Raw genomic sequence first — 8,438 nt, 5'->3', positions numbered from 1 at the left:
ACTGAGCACCCGAGCATGGTAGTGCCCGCTCATCACTAGTTACGAGTACTGAGCACCCGAGCATGGTAGTGCCCGCTCATCACTAGTTACGAGTACCGAGCACCTGAGCATGGTAGTGCCCGCTCATCACTAGTTACGAGTACTGAGCACCTGAGCATGGTAGTGCCCGCTCATCACTAGTTACGAGTACTGAGCACCCGAGCATGGTAGTGCCCGCTCATCACTAGTTACGAGTACCGAGCACCTGAGCATGGTAGTGCCCGCTCATCACTAGTTACGAGTACTGAGCACCTGAGCATGGTAGTGCCCGCTCATCACTAGTTACCAGTACTGAGCACCCGATCATGGTAGTGCCCGCTCATCACTAGTTACGAGTACTGAGCACCCGAGCATGGTAGTGCCCGCTCATCACTAGTTACGAGTACCGTGCACCCGAGCATGGTAGTGCCCGCTCATCACTAGTTACAAGTACTGAGCACCCAAGCATGGTAGTGCCCACTCATCACTAGTTACGAGTACCGAGCATCCGAGCATGGTAGTGCCCACTCATCACTAGTTACGAGTACCGAGCATCCGAGCATGGTAGTGTCCACTCATCGCTAGTTACAAGTACTGAGCACCTGAGCATGGTAGTGCCCACTCATCACTAGTTACGAGTACCGTGCACCCGAGCATGGTAGTGCCCGCTCATCACTAGTTACGAGTACCGAGCACCTGAATATGGTAGTGCCCGCTCATCACTAGTTACGAGTACTGAGCACCTGAGCATGGTAGTGTCCACTCATCACTAGTTACCAGTACAGAGCACCTAAGCATGGTAGTGCCCACTCATCACTAGTTACGAGTACTGAGCACCCGAGCATGGTAGTGCCCGCTCATCACTAGTTACGAGTACCGAGCACCTGAGCATGGTAGTGCCCACTCATCACTAGTTACGAGTACCGTGCACCCGAGCATGGTAGTGCCCGCTCATCACTAGTTACAAGTACCGTGCACCCGAGCATGGTAGTGCCCGCTCATCACTAGTTACAAGTACTGAGCACCCAAGCATGGTAGTGCCCACTCATCACTAGTTACGAGTACCGTGCACCCGAGCATGGTACTGCCCGCTCATCGCTAGTTACAAGTACTGAGCACCCGAGCATGGTAGTGCCCACTCATCACTAGTTACTAGTACTGAGCACCCGAGCATGGTAGTGCCCGCTCATCACTAGTTACGAGTACGGAGCACCTGAGCATGGTAGTGCCCGCTCATCACTAGTTACGAGTACTGAGCACCCGAGCATGGTAGTGCCCGCTCATCACTAGTTACGAGTACTGAGCACCCGAGCATGGTAGTGTCCACTCATCACTAGTTACGAGTACTGAGCACCCGAGCATGGTAGTGCCCACTCATCACTAGTTACTAGTACTGAGCACCCGAGCATGGTAGTGCCCACTCATCACTAGTTACGAGTACTGAGCACCCGAGCATGGTAGTGCCCGCTCATCACTAGTTACGAGTACTGAGCACCCGAGCATGGTAGTGCCCGCTCATCACTAGTTACGAGTACTGAGCACCCGAGCATGGTAGTGCCCGCTCATCGCTAGTTACGAGTACTGAGCACCCGAGCATGGTAGTGCCCACTCATCACTAGTTATCAGTCATTGTACAGGAGGAGGAGGTGAGCTGTGATATCACCTATTGTGAATGTTGGATCCTGTGCTCTGTGCTGTACATAAACGTGTAACAGCCATTGTACAGGAGGAAAAGGACGTGAGCTGTGACATTACCAATTGTAACTGGAGGATCCTGTGTTATCTACTGTATATAGAGGTGTTATCAGTCATTGTACATGAGGGGGAGGAGGTGAGCTGTGATAGGGTGATGCCCTGGGCAAGCCAGGGGTCACAGGTCATCACACCACCACACCCTACATCCCCAGTTAGGCACATCAGCTAACCCAAAATCCTTGTTGCCTTCCTCCAGGAGCTGGTGTCCACACCAGGGGGTGGAGCCAGGCGGTTGGCTCCGCCCACCGAGGAGTTCACAGCCCTGGAGGCGGGAAAACCAGGCAGATAGAGTTTGGAGTTTGGAAAGAGTTGAAGTCCAGCTAGGGCAGTGAAAGTGAAAGGAAGTGAAGCTGGTGAAGTGGTAAAGGAGGACAGTAAGAGTGGTGACAGAAAAGAAAGAGTTTGTAAAGCCTGAAGTTGGTCCGGGTGTGTACCCCGGGCTGAGAGACAGCAAGGTCAGCAGACGGCAGTGATTGTCCGCAGGGGTGACTGCTCGGAGGTCACTGGAAGGACCGCGGACGGGTGGTGACCCGGCGGTTTGGAGCAGTGTACAAGGAGCAGTCAGCACCAGGGCAGGGGCCTCTCGGACCCCGGCAAGGCTAGGAGTGCCATAATTTGCCAAATCCGTCAGTGAAGGGGACGACTGTCTCCCAACAACCAAGTCCCGATTGAAGGCAACCGTCCAACCAGTAACAGAGAGACACCGCCATCGCCAGGGCACCAGTTTCTCAGGGCCAGCGCCTGCGGGCAAAGAGTAGGGCTCCTCCGGCCCATATCCAAGCCGGGGAGCGGGTTACCGGTTACCGAACCCATCGCTACCACAACCATCATAGGTGCAGGACAAAGGGACCATCACCGTCACCTTATGGGGAAAGCAAGTGCAGCCGTCCGTGGGAACCGTCTTTCCAGCCGTGTGGTTTACCGAGAACTGTGTCACCGTCTCAGGCTGAGTGAGTACCACAGTGCCGCAAGGCACAGCGATGCCCCCGCGTCCCTGCGCCCACCAAGCCCTGCACAACACACCTCATCACTGGGCCCCGGGATCACCAACACCTACCCACGGAGGGGCAACACAACAACTTGCTGCTTCACACCATCACTCCCGGGATCCCCATACAGAGCAGCGGTGGTGCCAACAAATCACCACAACCGTGGGTGGCGTCACGGACAATAGACTATATCCCAAAACCCAATCCCTTTTCACTCATGGGCGAGGCGCGCTGCTCGAGAACCCCCGGGATCCAGCCCACCGCTCGAGCCACCACTGAGCAGCAGCAGCCGGACCCGAGCAGAGGGGTGAGCGCAGTGCTGACACCCTCCTCCCCGCCCGCGACAATAGACCCTATTGTGAATGGTGGACCCAATGTTATTTACTGTATACAGAGGTCTTATCAGTCCCTTTACGTAGGAGGAGGAGGAGGTGAGCTGTGATTTCACATAGTTGTTATCAGTAGTGATTACTGATTACTTGCTCCCTTTGAGAAGCATCAGGCATAGGAGTAGGTGTATCATCAGCCGCGGTGTGAGCTCAGTTGTTACTAATTATAAGTATTCTAATTGCACTTTAAATGTTGTCATTCCTGGACCATAAACCGACTCCATCCATTGTCACAGTAAGTGAAGCAGAGAGGCGCAATCCTCTGTTACCTGCTTATATAAACATTGCATGGAGGCCAGAGAATGGGCGACCTCCATGTGCCCGTCATATGTTATCTCAAGGACCTCCATACAATGGAAAAGGCCTGAATTGTGTCTATATAAGACCACTGACCTTGATGCTAATTCCATCTGCAGACAGTTATACATATTACCGGATGCAGAAACGTATCCAATAAATAACACTAAAATCATGATGATGGTGACTTTACTGCATATCTGTCACCTCCATGTGTTGATGAGCGAGCATGCTCACCAGTGCTCGGCACTCGATCGAGCATCAGAGTTTAAAAATGCTCGACATTCCCCTTGACTTCCATTATACTTGGTATTAGAACTCCGATGCTCGATGGAGTAAAGTCATCACCTTGAAATATTGTCACGGTCGTGTCTCATTCCTATGTGGGACTCTACATTTAAATGTTGTTTTGTTTCTCTTGGTGTTTAAACAGTTAATGTCAGTTTTGCTGCCAGCAGTGCTTGTCAGCTGCAGCTGCTCTGTAGCCACAACCCTTTGGGTTTACGTAGTAGGGTTTTCCAGCAATAATTGCTGATTATACAAAACTATTTGTATTCTGGCCGCCTTGGTGGAAGGAGCTGCTGTGGATTTGTCCTGAAGTTGTATCTTTTCCATTTTGTTTGTTATTCCGCTGTTTGTCTAACCTACCCTCGTGTTGTATTAGTGCAGCGGTGGGTCTCGTGAGCCTTACCTTCCCACTCACTAGCCAGGACTATTGTAGGGTCTCTTCAGGGCTTCAGATTTCTGCTCGGCGACAGGTGCGGAGTGCAGGGTACAGTGGCCGGTAAATTAGGAGGTGTCCCATCTACACTCTCACAAGTGTAAGGTCCACCATTGTTATTATATTCCTGGTGTCCCCCTTGTTTGTGGTATTGTTGTGGTGTGTTTTTGTTGTGCCCGGCACATGTATAAGCATGACGTTATTATCAGCCTTTACATTCTTCCCATGTGTCTCTATGGCTCAGGCTGCTGCGCTCACACACCTGATGCAGACCCTCTCTCAGGAGGTCATGGATCTGTTCAGGTGGTACAGCAACTACAACAATTGTTGGGTTTCTGGTCTCGGCACACGCTTAGGCACAACCAGAACCCAAGATAGCCCCCCCAGACAAGTTTTCTGGAGGGATGGATAATTTTATTTCTTTCATGGAAGCTTGCAAGCTATACTTCACACTCTGCCCTCGCTCTTCAGGTAGTGAGGAACATCAGGTGGGGATAGTTGTCTCTCTGTCGCGGGGAGATCCCCAGTCCTGGGCCGTCTCTCTGCCATCCGATTCCGAGTTGTTGCGGTTGGTCGACGTATTCTTTGTGGCTTTGGTCTTGGTGTATGGTGACCCTGACGGCATCATGCTGGCTCCAAGACGCTCCAGCAGGGGGCGCAGCCAGTAGAGGAATATTGCTCGGAGATCCAGAGATGGGCCAGTGACACCTAATGGAATGACCCTGCGCTCAGGAGTCACTTCTGCCAGGGATCGTCAGATCGGCTTAGGGTCTCTCTGGTCCAATACACCACCTCGGAGTCACTGGAAGCCGCCATGGCCCTCGCTATCAGAATGGGAGAGACCCTCTAAGACCCTGTCTCCCCAGGGAGGAAATCCCACTAATGCCAGCCGACGAACCCATGCAGTTGGGTGGAGCTGCCCTTCCAATGGAATCGCTTGATGTTTATCGTGGATCTAGGGGCTTGTATCTACTGTGGGGATAAGGGCCACTACATCAGGGTCTGTCCATTAAGACCTCAGCCAAGTCCTTCTGGTAGTAAGCCGTGTCCTCCTGGTCGTGTGGTGGGAAGTGGCCAGGGAGTAAATATTTCCTCTATCTACACATAGTGCTACCCCGGTAAAAGTGATCTCGGGAAGAGGGTCATTCCCACTATGTGTTCGTTACCGGAGGATAAGGTGTTGAAGAAGCAGAGATCCTCCTCTGTAGTCGGTTCGGGCAGGAGTTTTTTCCCATCTACAAGAGGCATGCATGAGAATAAACGTACAGGTCCGGACCTGAGTGTGAATGAGTATGTGTGGGTATCCACTAAAAACACCAGGTGGAAGAGTGCATGTGGGGTTGTAGGCTCAAGGTTTGTTGTTCCCTATAGAGTTGTGGCCATTCTTAACCCTATGGCCGTAAGGTTGCATTTACCCTCAAAACGTAATACATATATAGTGGTCCACAGGTCATTGCTCTGGAGATGTGTTGTGTCTCCAGAGTCTACATCATTACCACCGATTCCTGGGTGGGGCTATACATAATCAGTGATGTGGGTGGGTTTATACAGTCAGGTGTGTGGGTGGGTTTATATACTGTCAGGGGTGTGGACGGGGTTATACACGATGAGTAGTCTGGGGGAGGTTGTACACAATCAGTGATGTGGGCGGGGTTGTACACAATCAGTGATGTGGGCGGGGTTGTACACAATCAGGGATGTGGGCGGGGTTGTACACAATCAGTGATGTGGGCAGGGTTGTACACAATCAGTGATGTGGGCGGCGTTGTACACAATCAGTGGTGTGGGCGGGGTTGTACACAATCAGGGATGTGGGCGGGGTTGTACACAATCAGTGATGTGGGCGGGGTTGTACACAATCAGTGGTGTGGGCGGGGTTGTACACAATCAGGGATGTGGGCGGGGTTGTACACAATCAGTGGTGTGGGCGGGGTTGTACACAATCAGTGGTGTGGGCGGGGTTGTACACAATCAGGGATGTGGGCGGGGTTGTACACAATCAGTGGTGTGAGCAGGGTTGTATATAGTCAGTGGTGTGGGCGGGGTTATACAGTCAGTTGTGTTGACGTGCTAATACACATAGTAGTGTGGGTGGGGCTATACACAGTCAGTGATGTGGGCAAAGTTATACAGAGTCAGTGGTGTGGGCGGGGTTATACACAGTGGTGTGGGCGGAGTTGCACACAGTCAGGGGTGTGGGCGAGGTTATACATAGTTAGTGATGTGGGCGGTGTTATACACAGTCAGTGGTGTGGGTGAGGTTACAGAGCAGGAGGACTACATGGAGATGACACCTAGTCCTGCATTGATAATGTCCTGCTGCTGATAAAACATGAATTTTATTGAAACAACAACACACCTCCTAATAACTTATACATCACTGGAATCGAGTCTCAGCCCCTACATTATGCTGCTCTCCGATTAAATAGCAAAAACCTGTTGAGGTTTTTTTGATCCATCAAGTTTAAATAAAAATCAGGAAAAGGGGGCAAGAAGGGGATGCAGCTGCAGCTTCTCACTCAGCATCATCTTTCTCAACTTACAGCATCATGCAGTTTTACATTTCTTATCTAAAATAACTCTATAAATGTTCAGAAACCTTTTCAGTCCCTACAAGTTCTTAAATTGTAGATATGTAATAATAAATGGGGGGAAGAGGGAGATGCAGCTGCAGCTTCTCACTCTGCTGCACCTTTATCACCTTATAGCAGCCTAGTTTCTGACTGTAAAGGCGTCCATACACATTAGCCATTTTACTCTTTTTTTATGTGAATAGTGTCAACCAAGTTCCACATGTACTACGGTATTATTATTTATTTTTTCTTACTGCAGGGGATTTGTTTATTTTGTTTTTCTCCCAAGTTTTCTATGGAACCTAACAAATAAGGGTCATGGGGTTGGTGTTGAGGGGGAACCAAAGCCCGGACCCTTCTGTCATGGGTTGCAAAACGTATTACTACAATGGGGGTCCCAACTTGATCATTGCAGGGGTCACTACTGAGAAGGACCAATGTTTTTTTACTACTGGTTGGTGATTGATATTCAACACTTATGTCTTGAAAAATCTATATAGAACTTTCTAAATTTATTAAAAGAGCAGCATTTGCATTGTCCCAAGCGTCCATTATTCCAGCAGCCGCCCTCGGCAGGACTTCATAGGTCATATTGTGCAGGGCCCATTGTATGGGACATTTCCCAGACTTTGTTACTTGTGCATGATGAACATCTTGGTAGAAAAGACAGACATTACAATCACATGTAATTAGATTTTTGGAATTGATTGTCCTAATATAATGGTATAATATATGGCCTAATGCTGAAGCTCCTTTATGAGTATACGGCCAGATATATACTCTGGAGCCTGCAATTTCCAGGCACGTGCAGGCGCTTGGCCGGAGTGCAGCTCCCCGGTTTAATGTTTGCCGCTGTCATCCTGTATGTGTCCTGTCTTATGGCTCAGCTTGACATGTACTTGCTAAATGAATAAATGGTAATATGATTCAACCTGCATCATTCATTCAACAATTGATTTATGCAGCAATTCAATTAGACGGCGAGTATCAGTGTGCCCAGAACCGCCGGGGTCTGCGGAAGAAAATCACATCTAATGGACGTCCATGGCATCAGCACTGGAGAAACACCAAGATCAGAGCTTCAATGTCAGTGTCCTAACTTATTTCCTAGGTTCCTTCCTTACGTCCTACTGTCCTTCCTTCCCACCTTCCATTTATCACTTATCCGTCCTTCTGTTCTACCTTCCTTCCTCCTTACCTTCCTTCCTTCCTACCTTCCTTCCTCCTTACCTTCCTTCCTTCCTTCTTACCTTCCTTCCTTCCTTCCTTCCTTCCTCCTTACCTTCCTTCCTTCCTTCCTACCTTCCTTCCTCCTTACCTTGCTTCCTTCCTTTCTTCCAACCTCCCTCCCTACTATCCTTCCTTCCTTCCTTCCTTCCCACTTTCCATTTATTACTTATCCTTCCTTCCATTCAACCTTCCTTCCTACGTTCTTTCCTTACTTACTACCCTTTACGTGTCCTTCCTTATTTCCTTGGTTCGTTCTTTCCTTTTTGTCTTCCTTCTTTTTTTCATTCTGTCTTTCCTTTGTTCCTACCTTCCATTTATCATTCATCCTTCCTTCCCACTTTCCATTTATTACTTATCCTTCCTTCCATTCAACCTTCCTTCCTTTCTTCCTACCTTCTTTCCTTACTTACTACCCTTTACGTGTCCTTCCTTATTTCCTTGGTTCGTTCTTTCCTTTTTCTCTTCC

This window comes from Anomaloglossus baeobatrachus, chromosome 4 (assembly GCF_048569485.1).
Source record: "Anomaloglossus baeobatrachus isolate aAnoBae1 chromosome 4, aAnoBae1.hap1, whole genome shotgun sequence".
Classification (NCBI taxonomy): Eukaryota; Metazoa; Chordata; class Amphibia; order Anura; family Aromobatidae; genus Anomaloglossus; species Anomaloglossus baeobatrachus.
This window is presented reverse-complemented; position numbering follows the sequence as displayed.